Consider the following 25,000-nt stretch of genomic DNA (forward strand, 5'->3'; position numbering starts at 1 on the left):
CCGTTTTCACTCAAACGAAGAGTTTTATTACTCTGCCCCTCATTATTATTATTATTATTATTATTATTATTATTATTATTATTATTATTATTATTATTATTATTATTATTATTATTATTATTATTTCAAGTAGTTGACCCTCTTCAAGGCAGGTTTTGTAAAAGAAAATGTCTGCCTCAGTTGCATTGATCTTGTACCCTGTCTTCTCAATGGCTCTTATTATCTTCTCTTCAGAATTACTGCATACAGCCAGTTGTCCAATTGCTAGCTTTATGCAGTAATTCTGAAAAGCAGATAAAAAGTGTGATTAGGAAGACTGGGTACAAGATCAATGCAATTGAGGTAGTATTATCTCTAACAAAACTATTATTATTATTATTATTATTATTATTATTATTATTATTATTATTATTATTATTATTATTATTATTATTATTATTATTATTATTATCAGCGAAACTACACCCTGGTTGGAAAAGCAGGATACTGTTTGCTCAAGGGCTCCAACAGGAAAAAAATAGCCTAACTAGGAAAGGAGATAAGAAAATAGATAAACTATGTGAAAAGTATTGAATAAAGAATATAAGATATTTCAAAATCAGTAACAACATTGAAATAGATCTGTCATTTATAAACTAGGAAGAGAAACTAATGTCAGCCTGTTCAACATGAAAACTTTCGCTGCACGTTTGAGCTTTTGAAGTTCCATTGACAAAAAGATATTTCAGAATAATATATAATTAACATAAGTCTTGAGCACAAATCAAAATAAAATTTCAACTTTTTCGCTTTTGTAATTCATCATATTTTTGTCAAAAGTTGAGGAAATCAACGTTTTCAATTTCGTAATTTACTGTATTTATGTCAAAACATATTCTTTATTTCACGAGCGTCTGTGGTCGCTGAAGGAAATGACCTTACCCATAATTCCATGTACTTTTCTAGATTCCACGAATCCCTGGAAATTGATATGGCAGCACCTTGCAATAATGTGGATATAATGGTCGTACTTCCGGCATGAAGGCCAATAAGATATTAGGAAATGTTTGGAAGATTACATAGCACGAAGTTTTTCTCTACTTTAAAATAAGGCTATGAATGCTAATGCTACTGTGCTCTTTCGTGAAGAGATTTCTTAATTTTCATTTAGTATATATGAATAAGGAATTTTTTAAGCAATGTTTATTTTTTATGAAGTATAGATATGTATTACTGCCTAAAGCCTTTAAAACCCGCCCATAAGTGGCAAAGGCCAGGGACCATGATATTACCCTAACAAACAAGACTATACCCTGGAGACTGACCTTATACTTATGATCAGCACCAAAACCCCCTCTCCGCCCAAGCTAGGTCCAAGGAGGGCCAGGCAATGGCTGCCGATGACTCAGCAGGTAGACCTATGAGCTCCCCCAAACCCCCCATCCATAGCTCAAAAGGATAGAGAGGTGCCAGCGACCAAAGAAACTAACTACAGTAGTTTGAGTGGGTCTAGAACCCAAGTCTGACGTTCACCAATTAGGGATATTACCACATTATTACTATTATTATTATTATTATTATCATTATTATTATTATTATTATTATTATTATTATTATTATTATTATTATTATTATTATATATAGTGCAAATCTAATGAAAGGAAATTAATCCTTAGTAAAATATGAATAAATTTTTGTGTAATGTATGTTCATAAAATAATCAATTGTTGATTGTGATTAACTACTGCAATAACAAAATGACTCTACCAAAAATTTCATTCCCTCGAGATGACGGAGTACTGAGATCACAGAAATGTATGAATCCATTTTGGCCTCCAACGAATGTCATCAATAAAGGCTAATGCCACAACATCATCACTTCTGTGGGTCAGACCAATTACCGGGCATCTGCACGCAAAAGGGACATAAGTCACATTTAGGACAGAGGCCACTCAAAGGACCCCGATTATTATGGTCTTCTTTCCTTTAGTTATTCTCTTGTAATTTTCTCCATTTCATTCGATATTACAAAGGTTGATTATAGTTTCTTTTTCTTTTATTATTCTCTGATGATTTTCTAAATTTCCATCGATATTACAAAGGTTTACGTTTGCATATAACAGATTTATAGTCCTCCAACTCCTTACTTTCATTACTGTGCTTGAAATACTTTATTTTGATTATTCATTACTTTTCATATAGTTTATTTTTCCCTTATTTCATTTTCAGACTGGGCTATTTTTCCGTGTTGGGACCTTTGAACTCATATCATCCTTTTTTTCCAAATAGAATTGTAGCTTTGCTAATAATAATAATAATAATAATAATAATAATAATAATAATAATAATAATAATAATAATAATAATAATAATAATAATAATAATAATAATAATAATAGGTAACTCCATTAAAGAAAATAATGTAGGTCTTAGAAAAAAAAAGTACCTTAGGCCTCATGTCTGTATTTTCAGAACGATCTAAACTTTTCATGGAAAGCCTTGGACTCTAGATTAAAGTCAAGACATTATTGTTTATTCCTTAAATCAATAAGAGTTTCTATATCTACAGAGTAAATATGTTCTCACATTTACTCTACTCGGTAAATATTTTCCAAACTCTGCTTTGAAAATATCCAACGAACAAAGAGTGACCTAAGAACTACATAAGAATTACCAAATACACCTTACTGGCCATCCCTGTGAAGCACAATTGAAGGGCCTCAGGTCGAACAGGTAGAGCCTATTCTTCAGAGAAAGCAAGAGGAAGTCAGAGAGTAAGAAAGTTACAAGCACCTTTAGTCTTGCCCTGAACAGTACCTGCCTTTGAGAGGACTAATGGGGCGCACAAAAGGTGCATTAGCGAGATAATTTTTTTCTCAGATTTATGATATACTTTCAACGGTCGTTCTCTTATGGACTGTAGGAGACCTTAGGTTGAGACTTCTTCTGTATAAGTGGTGTAGAAAAACGCTGACTAGCTGGAAACAGAAAGAAAAAACAGACAGAGGACAGGTACCAACGCTGACTGGCAGGAAATAGACATAGAGACAAAAACAGACAGAAAGGACAGGCACAAACAGTGGCAAGCAGGAAACATATAGACAGAAAGGACAGGCATAAACTCTGACAAGGATGAAACAGATAAACAGACAAAGAGAGACAGAAAGGACAGGCACAAACGCTGACAAGCAGGAAATAGACAGACTAAACAGACTGAAAGGACCGGTAAAAAAATCGGACAGGAAGGAAACAGACAGATATACAAAAGGACCTGCACTAACCAATTCTTAAGTGTGATCAAATAAGATTTAATTTGATAAGCAATCCATCATTGTGGAAAAGGATTGTGGGTTTCCATTGATCGACTTAAACCTGCGTACTTCCTGCAAGATGACCGGCCTACAGTGTGGCTCTCCAGAGCAGGGCACCCTATTTCATATGTGTCTTTTTTAGTGGGTAGCCATGTACCGCACGTGTATCACACACGCTCGTACACTGTAACAGTATTTCTGTTTTTTTGTATATGATTATTATCGCTCTCCCCTCTCACTGATAGCCCGTATGTTCAGGAATCTTTGTGTTTGAATATTTGTACCGTTCTTGACTGGAACGGAATATATATATACTCATGCTCTGTACAAATAAAGTTAGTTGCATTCCCCTAGTTTTTGGTTATCACCTAACTGGTGATACACACTCTATAGATCTACATGCAGAGTGATCCTCAGCCAATGCCTGTCCTTCCCTGGTCATAGCTTGGGCAGGTTACTTCCTGACATCTTCAGTTATATTTTATGAGAATCTTCTTTAAGATTACTTAAGCTATCATTTCATAATCGACTTTATGATAACTAGAAATATCAATATAAAACTTCACCGCAGTGAAAAGGATATCTATTTGATATCTCAAATATTTATTTGTAAATTTTCGGTTTTGGAAATAATATTCATATATATCTCAATTTAGAAGCACATATATCTCGTATCAAATCTAGGAGAAGGATATTCCAAAATCAAACCATTGTTCTCTAGTCTTGGGTAGTGCCATAACCTCTCTACCATGGCCTTCCACGGTCTTGGGTTACAGTTTTCTTGCTTACGGGTGAACTTGGGCACGCTGTTCTGTCTTGTTTATCTTCCTCTTGTTTTGTTGGAGATTTTATAGTTTATATAGGAAATATTTATCTTAGTGTAGTTGCTCTTCTTAGAATATTTTATCTCTCCTTGATTCCTTTCCTTACTGGGCTATGTTCCTTGTTGGAGCCCCTGGGCGTATAGCATCCTGCTTTTTCTACTATGGTTGTATATTACCATGTAATTATATATATACATATATATATATATATATATATATATATATATATATATATATATATATATATATATATATATATATATATATATATATATATATATATTATATATATATTAATGTTTTTAAGTAATAGTATTAACCCATTTTCAATCTTAGTTTATTGCATTATTTTTCAGATATGATATTCAGAAAAGACGAAAAATCAGACAAATTATGAATCTGCGTTTAACGTATCTACGCCAGAGAACCATTCCTTCCTAAGTTGGAGAGGGAGGAATTTCATAACCACATTATGAGCAAATCTCCCCCGCCCCCTCCCACCAAAATCATGAGAATAAATCAGGACCAGTAAATACCAGGAGTTCATTTTCGGTAATGACTCCATGACTCCAACCCCCTCTTGTGTCAAGCCACCAGAAATGCCTTTAAACTGCAGATTGACTCAATTTGTAATGCACCTCTATTTCATGCTCTTATACATTGCAATGCTATTGTTCTCTCTCTCTCTCTCTCTCTCTCTCTCTCTCTCTCTCTCTCTCTCTCTCTCTCTCTCTCTCTCTCTCTCTCTCTCTCTCTCTTTCTGATTGATAAATGGAAATCCAGTTTAAGCTTGCCATTGCATGTTTCATATTGTTAAAGTTTTTAATGCCACCGTTATCCTCACCCGTTTGCATATAAGCTTGTTATTTCGCATTAATAAACCAGCCATGTTAAGCCCGTCTTTTTGGCAATGCCAAATCGTTGCTTGCCACTAGTTTCACTCCATCAGCAAGCTGTTGGAAAGTACCAGTTCTTCTTGAGTAACTCCTTCAACTCAACCAATTTTCACCAAGAAAACAACTGGCGCCAAAGGCAATAGTTCAAACACATATTATCTCGTCTTTCCTCTTCTTGCAGTTTCTCGTTGTCCGAACTATCCGAGTCGAGGATTTGTGCGAGCAATAAAGACGTAAGTCTCACCCAATTGACGTTTGAAATGACGCTATGAATCTCGATCCAGACAATCCTGAGTCGTCCTCCGGGAACTGGAAAGGATTGTCGATCTGTTGAATGGGAGGTTATAAAAGATTCAATCTATATTCGTTTGGTAATAGTTTGCTTATGATCTTTTCTTAGAAAGGATATGGTGGAGGTGGTGTTTAGAGAGAGAGAGAGAGAGAGAGAGAGAGAGAGAGAGAGAGAGAGAGCGAGAGAGAGAGAGAGAGAGAGAGAGAGAGAGAGAGAGAGAGAGAGAGAGAGAGAGAGAGAGAGAGAGAGAGAGAGTATGGATAAAAATGTTTCCTGTTGTAAAATACACTAACTCGAACTTGTATAAACATCCTATAAGCTTATTATTTCTATGTTCCTAACAGAATTAGGGAATATGAAAAAATTAAAAAACGAAAAAGTATCAATAACTTCGCAGTAAATCAAACAAAAGAAAAGTCAAACGATGTAACAAGAAAAGTGACTGCGCTTTTTCGCCTATGTTTTCATATGCTGGCAAATCCATAAAAGGAAGTCTCTCTCTCTCTCTCTCTCTCTCTCTCTCTCTCTCTCTCTCTCTCTCAATAAAACACAAATATATCATCGACTGTCTTTTCTTCCCTAATCGACCCCGACCACCCCGAATACAGGTCATAACGGTCCGGGATAATCTTTGTTAATCCTGGATAATCCTTAGTATAACCGGGTTCGGTGTGACCTTAGCAGAAGAGGTTTCCGACCTTATCTATCACTCTAGCCAAGGTCTATAGAATACCAGGTCAACCCACGCGCAGGTAAATTGGGGGTTAGCGGGGATTAGAGGGGTAAACGTTAAGTGGGGGTAAGTTTCGTGACGTCACAGAGCTCCATTGGCCCGCGAAAGAGTACCATTCAGCATTAGCTTGCTTTGCAAAAGTTCAGTTTTCGTCATTATCCCGTTGAAAATAACATTTCTATTTCAGAAAAAAATTAAAATTATAAGCTATTTTGATGACTACATTTCGTTACAAAATACTTATTGTGAGAAAGTTTTTAAGGAAAATGGTTTAAAAAGTCGCATATCAGAAAAGAACAAATATTATCCAAATCCTTTATGGAAATATTGTTTCACCAAATGTACAATTAAGCAATGTGCATGCATATTTAGATACATTTCTAAACTACTCATTTACTAATAACTCAAAACTAAATCTTAAAAATATCTATTAAAATAAAGTTGTACAAACACACAATAGAAATAAGTGATCATGATTATTACATTTTACAATCTTCTAACTTTAATAGTTATTTTCCTTGAAGAAGTTATTTCTTTTAGTTAATATTATTATTCTAAAAATATTTCGTCAACGAACAAAATAAGTGACTAAAAGTGGTAATCCCATTTTATTTGGAATATCTAATGCTATTTTTTACTACTCTGTGATAACTTTTATTTTTTTTTTTTTTTCAATATTCTTTATCGGATCAGTAAATTCTTTTGATGCCTTCACCAATTCCTTATTTGCTGAGCTAATTATACCTTCCCGCGAATCGTCCCCCTTTAATACAGATTTGTGCATTAGGGAAACTTGAGGGCAATGGAACCGGCGAAACAGTCTAGACCTTTCTATTTTGCATCATCCATATGTCCAATTATCAACTTCCCCTATACTTTTTGTAGCATCATTTCCTTCACCGTCGCATTCATCAGGCAACCAAAATATCATCGCATATAGCATTAGATCACGTTGTAGCGATTTTTCATCTTTATCTTGAGAGAGAGAGAGAGAGAGAGAGAGAGAGAGAGAGAGAGAGAGAGAGAGAGAGAGAGAGAGAGAGAGAGAGATAATTATTATCAAGAAAATAAAAGGTTCTAGCTGTTATCTATTTTGCAATTGGGATCTGTATTATATTTTGACCTTATAAGGTAACTGTCCTTCTCTAATAGATGATATTTAACACTATTTAACTGTATCTAACGCTAGGTGCTGATAGCAGACTTCCATTTATCACAAAAAGGTAAGGAAATGTTCAAGTCCATCTTGATTCATTCTATAAGTCAATAAAATGATTTATTAAATATAATTTTTTCCTTTTTAACAATATTGGCAAAGATTCACAAGAAACTGCCAATCCTATTTGGAATGAATAAAGACAATTATTTCCCATTAGCTTCAATGATTTTACTCGGATCGTGCAATTGATGAAATCATCCTGATTTTGTAAGTTCAACCCGTATTAATTTCTGAACAACTTTGTATCGTACGGAACTCCAGAGATAAATTGACTTATTTCTTCCAATGCTTATCTAAAAATAATCCTTTGCTACAGAAATATTTAAGCGATTTCGTAATTGTTTCTAATATCAATTGTACAGCTAATTTTACATTCATACGCTGAAAGCCACTGACATTTATATGTTTCTCCAAATTTATGTGATGTTTTCAGATCACTTTTACATTATAAGTTCCCTTAGCGAAGAGCAGTGGACAAAATCACCGTCACTTTGCTGAAAGCCATTATCAAAGAATTTTTTTCTTATTAGTCTCATGAGATGTGGAGCATCAGCAAAGACAAACAACGCGATCGGTGATGCTGGATTTACAATCATCGAATTATGCACACTTATGCCTAAAGATTTCCATTAACTAACGTTGGTAGGACCTAGGTCGTTAAATATAAACATTACAGGAAAACTCGCTAGTTCTATCTCAATGATAGTATAATTTTTAGAGCACAAAGAGTATCTGAATCTTAGTCATAACTACATTTTTAGGCAATGCTGCCTTCATCAAATCATTAGGTGGAAACACGCTCAAAATTATTTGTGATTTCGTCCTTAAATAATTTGATAACGGTCTTTAAAATTTATGGTTCGACATCCAACATATACTAACACAACTATTTAACTTAGAAATGGAAGAAAGATTGAAATATTGAACATCAGCTTCCTTGTAAGCAAACTGTAAAATAGTAAATACCGGAAAACAAAGGCTGGTAAATCAGACCACGGTGCGGTGTGACGTCATCAATAACCGCATGGCTAGCCTGCGCAGTAGAGAACACAGTTTGGCCGCTGATGGGTAGACCTTGTATTCTATAGACCTTGACTCTAGCAGCCATGTATTTTATAGACCTTGCTAGCAGCAACCAATTGCATTTCATAAAATAAAAAAAAAAAAAAAGGATGAACATGTGATGGTGAATTCAAAGCTACATTAAATGGAAAACATCTTTCCTTAAAAATTAGAAAATTGTGTTGTTAATTATTCAAATGATATACTCTCGCTAGATTTAAAAAAAGAGAAAAAAATGAGTAGACTTTACAACATTATTTTTGTTAAAAATACATAAATCACATCTACAGATTTTTCTACAGGACAGAATATATTCTCCCCTTTGTTGTCTAATTCCTTTATTTTTCTCCTCGTCATTGCTCTACCAAGCATTTCCCTCAAACTAACAACCATGGGAGCCCACAAGTGAGAAATTAGAATCCGGGATAAGGAAATAAAAAAGCTATCACTATAGGTTAAAAACAACTAAGTCTTTTATGGATAATATAAAAGTTTCATGTTAATCAAACTGAGACTTTCAAAGGGGAGAAAAACATTTAAGATGAAAATGGAATAAGTGAATACGCAAATGCCAATTTATCATGAGTCCTCTCTCCTTGTGAGGGGACATAGCGTTAGGGGACTTTACCTGTGTGCAGCCCATAATACTTGGAAGTAACGTTAGGTGACTTGTATGCAGCCCATAATCCTTGGCCATTAAATTAGGTAATGGTATTTACAGTGAGGCATTGTTTCTTGAGCTAACTTTGGGAGGGTGGTGGGTAGCCACTCTTCTTATCTTGGATCTGAAGGGGATTTGATCCAAATAGTTTCTTCCTTAATCTCTGAGGACACTTACTGCTTATCGTATAGTATTCTGTTCTTGCATCGGTGTGATTTTGGGAAGGGGGTGGGGGTGGGGGTGTTGGAAGAGCAAAGGCTTTCCTGATTGATGGATATTTAATTCTTGTAAAAATACTGTTTCTTTGAAACCCGTTTTTCTCCTGTTATATAGTCGAGGAGTTGAATATACGCATTTGTGTCTAGGTTCATTAATTTTAGGTTTTCGTTATTTTCATATTGATGACCCTTTCAGAAAGTTTTACATTTTTTGATGAAATTATATGTAAAAATTGGCTTTTTCATTATTATTTTTCGATAGGACGAACATAATATTGTTTAATTTTATATATAATCCTTATAATTACCAATTAAATTACCTTACAACTTTCTGGAAAGTACCAGCTACAAATTTCAAGTAAATTGGAAACCTATTGAAGTCTTTGAATTGTCTCAAATTATCTTGCAATTTTTCCTCTTTTTTATTTTAAAAACATCCAGAAAGTAAGTACACTTGTTTATCATGATGAACATAATTTTTCCAGTCACTGTTGTACTTCTTTCAATATAATGTTTTTTTTTATTTTCTTCATCTTATCAACACCTTTCCATTTACACTTCGCTCTCCTTTGAATTTTATTATTTTCAAGTTATTTTCTAGATGTATTGTCTAATTCTAAACCAGAGTAACACAAATTTTATTACCTACTTTATCCCTTTTTACATCATTTATGTTTCCTAACGGAATTCTGTCACAATCTTTCTATATTCGGCTACTTCAGTCAGTAATCTGACTTGAAACTCAATTTTCAAGATGAAGTTAATTTTTACAGAAAGACGAAGGAGACGAAGGTTTCAGCCAGAAAATATGAGTTATTAGGACTATTCAAAATCCTATTTTGATGAAAGTGGGTCTTATGATAGAAATGATAGTTTGGAAAATTCTGCTGCTCTCTATTTCCTCCCTACTTTTACTACCAACCTCAAAGGGACCCCTCTCCAAAACAATAGGTACTAAAGAAGGGATGAACATCAATAAAAAAAAAAGCGGTGTTAAGTTAAATCTCAGATATAAAGAGTTACGGACAAGAACATGAAGTAAAGGAAATAAAAATCATAATAATATTTCAGAACATGACAGTTTATCATCATTAGACCGGTTTTCTAAAGTTCCTTAATTCCGAATAATTGTTTCGACGCTCTTCTCTCTCTCTCTCTCTCTCTCTCTCTCTCTCTCTCTCTCTCTCTCTCTATCTCTCTCTCACACTACATGATGAGGTGAAGACTAATTTGCTAATGTGAACGTGTGCTGCTTAATGAATTAATCCTGGAAGGATTTAATTTCATCTCTAGGCACTTAATTACGAGGATACTTCCTTCTTGGAGCTTTGATTTGTTGAAGATTAGTTATAATTGGTAATTGATCTATATTTCTTTGCAGTTACTCGAGTTTCACTTACAAAAGTTTTCCAAATTACTTCCATCTTTTGATAGAATATTAGTTGGAAAAACACGATCCTGTAAGCCAAAGGGCTCCAACCGGGAAGATGGTCCAGTGAGGAAAGGAAATAAGGAATCAGATAGAATAGTAGACCTGCGTGTACCCTCAAACAAGAGAGCTCTAACTCAAGACAGTGGAAGACCATAGTACAGTGGCTATGACACTACCCGAGACTAGAGCACATTGATTTTGGAGTGTCCTCATCCTAGAAGAGCTGCTTACCATAGCAGAAGAGTCTTTTTCACCTTAGCAAGAGGAAAGTAGCCTCTGAATAACTACAGTTTTTTGTATTATTCTCATGCATTCTTATTTACATGTATTTTGACATTACTAAGACCTTACAAACAAACTACCATCGATTACATGGTACTTTTTATAAAGTAGAGATTGATACACTCGAAAAAAAAGAGACATTTGTAATGAGTGAATTTACTCAATGAAAAGGAAAAATTACATCAAATTCATTACTAGAAGAACGGAAAAACTATGGAAAATCTTCGATAATCTTTGGTACCTTTGGAAGTTGTAGAAAGCTTTTACTCTGATTAGTAATTAGTAATTGATAATTCTTTCTTCTCTGTGAGTAATTGCTAATTTTTACTCTTATAAAACTCAAACAATTAACTAAGAAACTTTTTCTTTTAGCAACAGTAAAATATTGATAACTCTTTTATTCATTCATAAATTGACATTGTGAACTTTTGCATACAGATCTATACAGATAAGCGCTTCCTTAAAATATATTATAACGATTTCTGTGATGTCTAAAAACATCCTAATAGTTTTTTACAAGAAATCTTTATGTAACTAAATCACTAATAAATTTTAGAAAACATTAGAGGAGAAGGATCTAGTAGAATTTCAATAACTGCAATTATTGATTATTTTGAGCATAAAAACTATTTCAAGATCATATTGATTTGTATATACATATATATATATATATATATATATATATATATATATATATATATATATATATATATATATATATATATATATATATATATATATATATATATATATATATATATATATATATATATATATATATATATTTGCGTAAAAATCACAGGATAACGTGATGCTCAGATGCAGAAGAACCACAGGGAAAATGAAAATACGAAATATACAATAAAGTCCTGACTAGTTTCGTGATACTTCCTCAGAGGACTCTGAAGAATTATCACGAAATTAGTCAGGACTTTATTGTATATTTCGTATTTTCATTTTCCCTGTGGTTCTTCTGCATATATATATATATATATATATATATATATATATATATATATATATATATTATATATATATATATATATATATATATATATATATATATATATATATATATATATATATATATGTATGTATATATATAACAATTCCTTGTGTGTAATGTGGGACAAAAGTGATGCAATGGCATTGGCATGGGATAGTAATGTAGTGTCGTAAGGCAGGGTTGTGAATCCCCTGGTATGGGAAATGCCTCTTAAATTGCATATTGACTCTATAAAGTTAATGGCAATTACATACGTCAAGTCAGTCATTTTACAGAACACTTATTTGAAAATGGTAAGAAAACCTAGTAATATTTTGCGTTTTAGATATATATCACAAACTAAAGCAGAGGACTCTTTAGCTAAGGGTTGTAAATATTTTGTGTGTGAGGAAGTGTAATTATCTGGAAGATATCCCTCCTTTACTGAGATCAGTATCAGAAAATTTATAATGCACGTGTATTTCATACACTCATATATTGTAATACGGTTGCTCTCTCTCTCTCTCTCTCTCTCTCTCTCTCTCTCTCTCTCTCTCTCTCTCTCTCTCTCTCTCTGTAAATGAAAAACCTGTTTATGCTTGCCAGTGTATGTTTCATATTGTTAAAGTTTATTATACCATTGTTATCGTGTTAATAAACCAGTCATGTCTGGTCAATCTTTCTGTTAAGACGTAGTTACTGCTTGCCACAAGTTTCCCTCCGTCAGCAAGCGGTTCGAAAGTACCAGTTCTTCTTGAATAACTCCTTCAACATAAACTATTTTCACCACGAAAACAACTGACACCAAAAGGCAATAGTTCAAACACATATTATCTCCTCTTTCCTCTTCTTGCAGTTTCTCGTCGTCCGAACTATCCGAGTCGAGGATTTTCGCGAGCAATAAAGACGTAAGTCTAACCTAATTGACGTTTGAAACGGTGGTATGAATCTCGATCCAGACAGTCCTGAGTTGTCCTCAGGGAACTGAAAAAAGATTGTCATTCTGATGAAGGGCAGATTATGAAAGATTCAATCATTATTCGTTTGATAACAGTTAGACTGTAGTATTTATTTTAGAAAGGATATGATGGAGGTGGTGGTTAGGATATGATTAGGAGAGAGAGAGAGAGAGAGAGAGGAGAGAGAGAGAGAGAGAGAGAGAGAGAGAGAGAGAGAGAGAGGAGAGAGAGAGAGGAGTTATGTATGGAAAAATTGTTTCCTTTTGTAAAATATAATAATTTGAACTTATATAAACATCCTATATTGATATTATGTCTACTTTCCCAACACATTTAAGAAATATAGAAAATAAACAATGAAAAACTACCAACTTCTTCTGTTGGTAAATCGAACAAAAGGAAAGTCAAACGTCTATAGAATACGAGGTCTTCTCACGCGCAGATTTGTGAGGATATGGGGGTTTGGGGGGATATAATGCGTGATGTCACCATAGTCATTGTGTCCGATTCTCCCTTGTCAACATTCATACAAATATAGGGCTTTTTTGTTAATTTCTTAGTAATTAATAACAAATTAAGAGACACTTTTATCTTAGGAAAAGAAAATTACTCACAGTGGAAACAGCTCTGTATTTTGTGCAAAAAAAAAAAATTCATCTAATTACATTTATTTACAAGAATAAAGGAATAATATATAAAAACCTTAATTTTCCCATTTCCAACACTTCCATGATATACATGGTTATGCTTGTCTTAAATCTTTCGTCTTACAAGTGAACAATCAAGAAACCAACTTCAACATTTTACTTACAGCTTTCCGAGATGAGCTAATATTTCTATTCAAAATTCGAATACTAAAAAAAAGTACAACATACAAAATACCTAATAACTTCCTGAGGTAATGGAATATGCTCGTACATACTTTCAGCTAATGAAGTTATTACGTTTCCCCCTGATTTCAAAGATTTTTCGCCATGAAAAAAACAGACAATTTTTTCCCATTTTTTAGATTTTCGAAAAATTCTTTGTTGGGTTTCATCAGCTTTCTGTCATCCCTACTTACAGCACCAATCCATGTATTAACCCGTTTAGTTGCTCTATTGCCTAAAAACTCATACTGAGGAAACTTCCAAGCTATAAACCCTCCCACATATTGTAATCCTCGTTCCTCCATGGCATCTTCTAATAAACCTTCCTCATCTTCCAGATTAGCGTCAATGCAATTTACAAATTCATTTTCTTTATTTTCAATAACTGTATTTTCCTTGGAAAGAATATGAGCAAATCCGTTTGAAGTCGCATTCACACCTTCACAACTTTGATAGTTAGATTTGGAACCTAAGCGAGTTGCTTCCTTTCCTAGTAGATGGGCTCAGACCCGGTATTTAAATGCAACAGGAGAGGGATACTGATGACATGCACCCATCTGACGTATGCAACTAAAGAAGTGCTCTAATGCATCTTGATTTAATCTCTATGTAAGTAAATATGTTATGCCAAATTTATCTTTAACTATTTTTAAACGATTCATCAGGGAATGAGAAGAAATAATTTTGTTCTGTCCTAAATATACCGCGTACGCATTCTTTGACTACTTTTTATCTTAAGGCACTCTTAAGTTAAATAAATCGAACCACTTATCAACTAGGTCAACGATTCACTAGCGGCCTTCCAGAGAAGCAAGACTGATATAAGGTGTCCCACCTGGAGAAAGGATCACCCCTATGCTAATCGATTTACACTGGCTGCCAATTAAAGCGAGAATTGAATTTAAAATATGTACAATAACCCACCAAGTTCTCAGAACAAGGCGTTCAAAATACTTAAAAGAATTGCTATATATTGCGCAGCCAACAAATCGTGTCGACACGAGAATAGTTACAGATGGCTTCAAACTATTGGAACCTAGATTTATGTCTACTTTAGGCTCTTAGAGCCTTTACATATGCGGCCCCAAGACTATATAATAAGCTCCCACGAAACATTCGAATGATTGAAGACATTAGGGCTTTCAAGAGGAAACTGAAGACTTTCTTATTTCAACAGTCATACAACAGTGACGATTTAACAGTAAATGAACAATACACGACATGAAACGTTAAATACTCTGAACAAACAAGTTAAAACGACAGTGGAGGCCCTGTAGAGAGTGGGGTTCCCCTGTTGTATGGGACCGAAAAAGCAGCCATCAAAGTAAGTAAGTATCCTCAAATAGGCCTTTGTTGCCGTAGTATTCTAGACATTTACTTGTTGTTTCGTAAAGTAGCTATACAGCCGATTTAACACTCATACACTGGGTGCCAACAATATTAATGTGTTTTTTTCAGAAAGCTTATGTGCTGGCCTTAGATCACGTTTGCTCTTCTTTATGATTTCTAGAACTGGCTCACAATGAGCAACCCTACCTTCAGATAATTTTAATATTTTGTCTAGAAAGTGATTTCTAATAAGCTCTATTATATGTGAATGAAATATAAGATCTGAATTTTTTGTCCTGGTTGAGAAGCATCCAAACACAGCACAGTTATTGGGCATATAGGTAATTGAATATTGTTGTTAGAATTTACACAGCCACTTTCAAGAATTAGATCGACGACCAAGACAATTCCCTGACCTGTCTACCAAGGTCTATAGACCTGGCTGTCTACTTTGTTTGCCTGTTGAAGACTACTGAACGGTCACTTCTGATTAACTGTAGGTAGCTCTAGCACCCGTCCGTTTGGAGGTGGTGACGTCACGAAATTCACCTGCACAGAAACGTCAATTTTTGGACCAGGGATGAGGAGACCTCGTATTCTATAAACTATAGACCTTAGTCAAACGATATAAGAAGAAAATTGACTATACTTTTTAGTCTATTGTTTTCATATGCTGGCAAATCCAGAAAAGGAAGAGTCTCTCTCTCTCTCTCTCTCTCTCTCTCTCTCTCTCTCTCTCTCTCTCTCTCTCTCTCTCTCTCTCTCTCGCACTCTCTCTCTCAATAAAACACAAATATATCATCGACTGTCTTTTCTTCCCTAATCGACCCCGACCACCCCGGATACTGGTCATAACGGTCCGGGGTGTGACGGGCCGAGAGAGGAGTTGTGAAATCAAAGGCAGATTGGAAACGACTGAGTTATATTGTTGTGGAACACTCTCCTTATATACAAAACCTCAAGGCAACAGGACATGACAAGTTCACAAGACAGACAAAATCACAGAGGAAAAACCAGACTTGAATTTTCATGTTCGTTTTAGTGCGAGGGAAGAGCAAAGATACAACCATAATATATACAAAAGGAATTATGTACAATTGTGTGAAACACGGTTGGTACATGGCTCCCCCCATAAAAATGACATACTGTACATGTTAAATAGGGCGCCCTGATCTAGAGAGGCGAACTGTAGGCGGGTCATCTGGCAGAAGATAAGCAGGTTTTAGACGATCAATGGAGACCCAGTCTTCTTTGCCCTGAATGTTTAGGAGGAATGCTTTCGGACTGCGTCGGATCACAAGGTAAGGTCCTGTGTAAGGGGGCGTTAACGGTGGCTTGCTGGTTTCGTTGCGCAGGAAGACGTGCGTTGCAGAGTGCAAGTCCGTTGGTATGTGATGCTTCGCTGGGGGCTTGTAAGTCTGGCGGCATGGAGTAAATTTTCCCACGACGTGACATATGCGCTGGAGATCGTCGGAGGAGGTTGTAGAAGGAAAAAACTCGGCAGGGACGACCAACGGGTCGCCATACACCATTTCGGCTGCCGAGACATCGAGGGCGTCTTTAGGAGTGGTCCTTAGTCCAAGGAGGACCCAGGGAAGCTGAGTAAACCAGTTGCAATCCTTGCAGAGGGACATCAAAGTTGCTTTGAGGGTGCGATGAAAACGTTCAACCATTCCATTTGCAGCAGGGTTGTAGGCCGTTGTGTGATGTAGGGTGATGCCCAGGAGATTCGCTAATGACGTCCATAATTGAGAGGTGAAAGTGGTTCCCCTGTCAGAAGTAATATGCTCAGGGATACCGAATCTTGAAATCCATCCAGAGAGTAAGGCAGATGTACATTTGGCAGACGTTGTAGTTTCCATGGGAATAGCTTCAGGCCAACGAGTGGAGCGGTCGATGACGGTAAACAGGTAACGATGTCCTTGTGATGTGGGTAGGGGGCCTACAACGTCGACGTGAATGTGTGCGAAACGACGATGAGGTTGAGGAAAGGTGCCCACTCCTGAATCCGTGTGTCGATGTACTTTGGAAGTTTGGCAAGAAGTACAGGCACGGACCCAATCCTTAGCATTCTTAGAAATGCCGTGCCAAATGAACTTTGCCTTCAGCAGCTGTGCAGTAGGATGGCACGAGGGATGTGAAAGGCCGTGGATGAAATCAAACACCTGCCGGCGCATGGGAGCAGGAATCCAAGGTCGCGGTCTACCAGTACTGACGTCACAGAGGAGGGTAGTGTTGGAGTTTTCGAGGGGAAAATCCTCCCAACGGAGGGACGTGCAGGATGTCCTACAAGCTTGATACTCTGGATCCTGTCGTTGGGCTTCAGTTGAACGGCAGCCAACGTATTTCTTGACAGGGCATCGGCAACGGGATTCATTTTCCCAGGGACGTATTGGAGGGTACAATTGTATTCAGCCACGGCGGAGAGATGTCGGCGTTGACGGGCGGACCAGGCGTCAGACTGTCGAGTGAAGGCGTGCACCAGAGGCATGTGGTCTGTGCGAATGACGAAGGGCGTACCTTCTAAGAAATGGCGAAAGTGACAGACAGCCAGGTGCACCGCCAGCAATTCTCGATCGAAGGTAGAATAACCCGATTCTGCCTTGGACAGTTTTCTGCTGAAGAAGGCCAATGGGCGGGGCGAGCCTTTGACCACCTGCTCGAGTACTGCACCAATAGCGACGTCGCTGGCATCGGTGGAGAGAAGGAGAGGGGCGTGTGGGATAGGAAAAGTGAGAGCCGCAGCAGTTGATAGGGCCTTCTTTGCATTGCAGAAGGCCGCTTCTTGAAGGGGACCCCACTTCAGGTCCTTTGGCTTGCCCTTGAGGGAGGCGTAGAGGGGAGCAAGAGTGGCGGCAATGGCTGGCAGAAAGCGGTGATAATAGTTGATCATGCCCAAGAATTCCTGCAGAGCTTTGACGGTCGAGGGCGTGGGGAAATTCTGAACGGCTGCTACCTTCTCAGGGAGGGGATGGACTCCTTCAGGAGTGATACGGTGCCCTAAGAACGACACTTCGTTGGCGCCAAAGCTACACTTGTCGTACCGGACTACAAGGCCGTTTTGTTGCAGGCGGTCGAGCACGATGCGCAGGTGACGGAGGTGTTCCTCTTTTGAGGAGGAGAACACAAGTATGTCGTCCACATAACATACACAGGAAGGTAGGTCCCCTAAGATGCCATCCATGAGACGTTGAAACGTTGCCCCAGCATTACGAAGGCCAAAACAGGAGTAATTGAAGGTGTATGTACCAAACGGAGTGGTGATGGCGGTCTTGGGGATGTCTTCTGGGTTCATAGGCACCTGATAATACCCCTTCAGGAGGTCAAGCGTAGAGAAAACCTTTGCTTTGTGCAGGTAGGAGGTTACATCGGCAATGTTTGGGAGGGGGTAGTGATCCGGTTCTGTTTGCATGTTCAGGCGCCTGTAATCCCCGCACGGACGGAGGGAGCCGTCTTTCTTCAGAACGATGTGTAAGGGTGATGACCATGGGCTGGAGGCCTTTTGGCAAAGGCCCATTTTCTCCATTTCGGCTGCCAATCGTTCCGGTGCCAGACGTCTGAATTTTGCGAAGACTGGGGGTCCCGTCGTCTTGATAGGGTGATAAATACCGTGCTTAGCAGGAACCGTGGGCGTTTGGCGAAGTTCTGGACGGAAAACTTCCGGGTACGACGTGAGGAGGTGGGCGTAGTCATCCATGGGTGCGCTGATGTGGAGAGCGAGGTTAGAGGGGGCGGGTTGAAGAGGTGTCTGCGTTGACCAATCGTCGGTGGGCGACATCGACCAGAAGGTGGAAATGAGAGAGGAAATCCGCACCGAGGATTGGCATTGTGACGTCAGCAACGAGAAACTTCCAATTGAATTTACCGTTTCCGAAGGATAATGTGATGCTCTCGTAACCGTAGGTGGGTATCGCAGATCCGTTGGCAGCTACCAAGCAGACGTCGGCAGATGTAGACAGACTACGTTGTGCCTTGAAGAGTTTCCTTGGCAAAAGAGAACGACAAGCACCCGTGTCTACCAAAAATCGCACGCCCGTTCCTGCATCCTGTAAAAAGAAAAGATTAGAAACATGGGAGGCCACCGCCACAAGCGATGGCCTACTTACACGTTTTTTGGCCACTGACAATCTTTGGCACATTTCTTCGCGGTTGCCCCGAATCTGAAGTGGTAGTAGCAAAACTGCGGTGGATGGGAGGTAGTAAGTGGCTGTAGAAGTCGTTCGTTGGGGCGCGAGCGATTGGTGGGTGGTGGACGGCTTTGTCGCCGCTTCAGCACGTCACAGGGTAGGCGTGTATGTCCTACGGCATTCATGTCAGCTTCGGTGTACGTTGAATAGGCATCCTCGTCGTCAGGGGTGGAGGCGTTGATGGAGGTCTTGAAGTGGCTGTCCATAAGGGCGTCGGCTTTGGTCATCAAGTCCTTTATTGGTAAACTATCGACATCGGGTATGGCAGTGCGCACAGGTTCAGGTAAACGGCGTATCCAAAGGGCACGGAGTAGGTTCACCTCACGAGGAGAGCCGTCTGCGGCAGGTTGAAGGGGAGCGATACTGGTCATTACCCTGAGGGCAAGCGAAGCCCTTTGGTCCCCAACGGTTGTTGCGAGAGCTGAAAAAGCTTTGCTATACGGGCGGCTGGCGACGGCGAGTACTGTTGCAGAAGGTATGATTTGAGGTCGTCATACGCTATTGGGGTGCCTCCTTGTTCACAAAGCCAGTCGGATATTTCTGGGAAGGTGTCTTCGGGTATCGCCGCAAGAACATAATCCGCTTTGGTGGTTGAGTGAGTCACGCCCCTGATACGAAACTGGACTTCTGCGCGCTGAAACCAAGCAAACGCCTCTCCGCTGGCAAACGATGAAAGTTTGAATGGAGAGGCCGTAGCGCCAACTGCCGTAGAGTCCGTCATAGTACCAACGATGGAGGGGCGAGGGGGTGGGGGTGGAAGGCGGTGGAAGCGAGTCGACTTCCGGGGTCACCAATGTGACGGGCCGAGAGAGGAGTTGTGAAATCAAAGGCAGATTGGAAACGACTGAGTTATATTGTTGTGGAACACTCTCCTTATATACAAAACCTCAAGGCAACAGGACATGACAAGTTCACAAGACAGACAAAATCACAGATGAAAAACCAGACTTGAATTTTCATGTTCGTTTTAGTGCGAGGGAAGAGCGAAGATACAACCATAATATATACAAAAGGAATTATGTACAATTGTGTGAAACATGGTTGGTACAGGGGTAATCTTTGTTGATCCTGGATAATCCTTAGTATAACCGGGTTCGGTGTGACCTTACCATAAGAGATTTCTGACCTTATACCTATCACTCTAACAGCCATTTATTCTATAGACTTTGCTAGCAGCAACCAATTGCATTTCATAAAATAAGAATTTAAAAAAAAAGATGAGCATGTGATGGTGAATTCAATTGTACATTAAATGGAAAACGTCTTTCCTTAAAAATTGGAAAATTGTGTAGTCAATGGTTCAAATGAAATACTCTCCCCAGATTAAAAAAAAAAAAATGAGTAGACTTTGCAACATTATTTTTGTTAGAAATACATAAATCACATATAACAGATTTTCCTAAAAGACAGAGAATATATTCTCCCCCTTGGTGTCTAATTCCTTTATTTTTCTCCTCGTCATTGCTCTGCCAAGCATTTCCCTCAAACTAACAAGCATGGGAGCCCACAAGTGAGAAATTGGAATCTGGGATAAGGAAATAAAAAAAAAAACTATTACTATAGGTTAAAAACAACCAAGTCTTTTATGGATCGTATGAAAGTTTCATGTCAATCAAAACTGACAATTTCAAAGGAAAGAGAAACATTTGAGATGAAAATGGAATAAGTGAAGACACAAATGTAATTTATCATGAGTCCTCTCTAATTGTGAGGGGACATAGTGTCAGGGGACTTTACCTGTATGCAGCCCATAGTCCTTAAACGTAACGTTTGGTGACTTGTATGCAGCCCATAATCCTTGGCCATTAAATGAGGTAATGGTATTTACAGCAAGGCATCGTTCATTTGAAATGAAGGACGAAAGAAAAAAAAATTCATTGAGTCATGAAGTCCGATATCCACAATAAAAAAAAAAAATTCTTTTATTCCACGAATGATAAATAAAAATAAACAGAAATAAAAATGAAATTGGATATATATTTAAAATAATCTTATCTAGTCACAATTTCCACTTTCATTTCATCTTAACACAGTCTTAAAATGATTTGGGTCTCTCTCTCTCTCTCTCTCTCTCTCTCTCTCTCTCTCTCTCTCTCTCTCTCTCTCTCTCTCTCACACACACACAAAAACACACACAGACAAACACGTTTTTGCAGATCTTTAATTTTAGCGATTCTGCTGAGCCTTAATGGCCCAAGTGTTTGTAAAGTTTAGATCCAGCAAAATCTGTCTGGGTAACCAACTGAGAAAAGTGAGAATGTTCTAATGTGAACCTCAGATGAGTAATGTATTAAGAAAGTTCTGATTCTCTTTCAACTCTTGAATTTACACAATTTCATTTAATCGTGAGGAAACTGAAATATTTATGATAATCATTTCAATTTTTTTTTCTTTTATATTTCGTGAACCTTATTCGCTAGCTTATGATTAGTGGTTGTAGTGACCTATTGGAAACGTCCCTGCCTGGTGATCGCTGGAGTGGGGTTCGAGTCCCGGTCAAACTCGTTAGTTTTTTTAGTGTCTGCAACCTCACCATCCTTGCGAGCTAAGAAGGAGAGTTTGGGGGAGCCTATAGGTCTACCTCCTGAGTCATCAGCAGCCATTACATGGCCCTTCCTTATCCTAGCTTGGGTGAAGATGGCACTTGGATACTGATCATATGTAATTTTCCAAACGGCTGCCAATATCATTTCAATTCCAAAAGTCTTCCCTTTTACCATATGGGTAATTGAATACTTATTTGTTTGAAATGCACGTGAATATCATACAAAGTCATATGATTGCTCTCTCTCTCTCTCTCTCTCTCTCTCTCTCTCTCTCTCTCTCTCTCTCTCTCTCTCTCTCTCTCTCTCTCTCTCTCTCTCTCTCTCTCTCTCTGTTTAATATTGCCATTGCATGCTTCATAGTGTCAAAGTTTTTATGCCATTGTTATCCTCAACAGTTTGTATATAAGCTTGTGTTGTCTCGTTAATAAAGCAGTCATGTCCAACCCGTCTATCTGGCAAGACATAGTCGCAGTCTCCCACAGGTTTTATTATATATATCCTAACAAGAAAACAGTATTGAAAATCAGTCTTATCATAGTGTTTCTGAGTGGGGATACCTTAGCATGGTAATAGAGTTTGTATATCGCCATACTCAGCAAAGCTGTAGTAGTCTGAGCCACCCATACTAGTTTGGTTTGCTGTGAACGATCCAACTAAAGTTTCTCGCCGTCAAATTTCGTGGTGACCAGCCTGTTGATGAAAACTTACCAAACCCAAGGCATGAATAAAGACATGTCTGAGTCCTTTGTTCTGTAGTGATTTGTTGTTGTTGTTCTTTTTGTTGTTGTTTTATCATATAGATATAAAAACCACCTATTATATACAAACGATGTCAGTTCTGATCTTTCCAGTATTAAATTAACATTATGGTTAATTAAAGAATATCCAAATAACATTCATCAACTCTATGATCACCTAATTCGTTCAGTTATCTTAGATAAATTATTTCAAATATTAAAACATTGAATACATATCTACAATTCCGTTAGAGAGAAAATTTTAATTTGAGTTACAAAAAATAAATCAGTATTTGGAATTGTCTCGGAATCTATATATATAAGAGAAATTCTAATTTGAAATTATAAGCACAATAGAAATAATTGAAAGACGTTCCATGTTGCATCGTCTGCAACCTTAGAATAAATAGAACGCCAGGTACTTAATGAAATTTTGTGTGTGCGTATATATATATATATATATATATATATATATATATATATATATATATATATATATATATATATATATATATATATATATATATATATATGTATATATATATTATTATTATTATCATTATTATTATTATTACTACTACTAAGCTACAACCCTAGTTGGAAAAGCAGGATACTATTAGCCTAAAGAATCCAACAGGGAAAAATATCCCAGCGAGGAAAGGAAATAAGGAAATAGATAAACTATATTAAAAGTAATGGATAATAATTATAAAATATCTCAAGGTCAGTAACAAAATTAAAATAGATCTTTCATATATAAGCCATGAAGAGAGACTCATGTCCGTCTGTGCAACATCAAAACATTCGCTGCAAGTTTCAACTTATGAGGGATGTTTCCCCTAAAACTTTGGACCGCATAAACTCTAAGTTTCCTCTTGAAAAATTCCTATTCAATCATCACCCAATCATTCATCAGGAATTGTAGGTATAAAATAAGTTAATGACCTTTAGATTTATAATCATTATTCTCTTCACTGATGACCGTTACGATTGCAAATAGGTGTCGATTATCTCAGACAGGTGTCGTCCATTGAGGCAGATTGGAGCAATGGGTCACCCGGAAGAGAAATCATTATTATTATTATTATTATTATTATTATTATTATTATTACAAGGGCTCCAACGGAGAAATATAATAGATTAAATAAACTACCAGAGGAAGTAATAAATAATTGAAATAATATATTTTAATGCAACTGTAAAGCATTAACAATTCAAGGCAGTAATAAACCTCTATGTATTTATACACACACATATATATATATATATATATATATATATATATATATATATATATATATATATATATATATATATATATATATATATATATATATATATATATATATATATATATATATATATATATATATATATATATATATATGTGTGTGTGTGTGTGTGTGTGTGTGTGTGTGTGTGTGTAGTTATCAGGTTAACAGTAAAACTGCATTCACGTTTCTTCATTTATTAATTGAAATGAGACAAATTTATGATCAGTTCTGAAATACGTAAATGATTTTTTCACAAAGGCTTCACAGATTTTCATGACTAAGCTCACACACATACAGAGAGAGAGAGAGAGAGAGAGAGAGAGAGAGAGAGAGAGAGAGAGAGAGAGAGAGAGAGAGAGAGAGAGAGAGTTATGATTTTGGGATTTGGTAACATAGGTCTATATAAGAGTAGGCTTATCACACAGGGTAACCCTACTGACTATAGGATATACAACATTAGTTTATCCTATACAGTCTTATATATTTGACGTGTTTATTTTTAAATTCACATTATCGAAGCACTCAGAGAACAAGGAAATCTGTATTCTCGTCTTGAAAGCCTCATTATCTTCATTCTTTCTGATGTCTTTTAGGAGCTTGTACGTATAGATTTGGGGCCGCATATTTGAAGGCTCCATATCATAGTCTATAACGTACCGGGGATATACATCTTAGATACAATGATTTGAAACCAACTGCATTATTCTCATCTCTACGCGATTTATTGGCTGCACAATATGTATTAAATCTATTAAATGTTTTGGATGTCCGGTTATGATTACTTGTTGGGTTATTGCACATAATATCTCAAACTATATTCTAGCTTTAATAGTTACCCAGTGTAATTCGATTAGAGTAAGGGTGATCCTTTCTCGGGGTAGGACAGCTTTTATTACTCCTGCTCCTCTTTTTAATATGTTTTGTAATTTCTAAAGTTGCACTTTGGATAGATTATGGTAGATGGAGTTGCAGTAGTCAATCCAGGTGATTAAAAAAGTTTATCGCAAGTCTATTTACAGAATGTGCCTCAAGGTACTTATTTATAAAAAGCAATGTTTATAAGATGATAAACCCAGTTTTACTGCATTATTTATTAGGGCATTCAAGGACAAATTGCAGTCAAAAGAGACCTCTAGATCGCGAATATTTTTAGATATTGGGGCGGAGTCGTTATTTATGTTTATTTGAATATCACCCAAGTTTCT

This window comes from Palaemon carinicauda, chromosome 32 (assembly GCF_036898095.1).
Source record: "Palaemon carinicauda isolate YSFRI2023 chromosome 32, ASM3689809v2, whole genome shotgun sequence".
Classification (NCBI taxonomy): domain Eukaryota; kingdom Metazoa; phylum Arthropoda; class Malacostraca; order Decapoda; family Palaemonidae; genus Palaemon; species Palaemon carinicauda.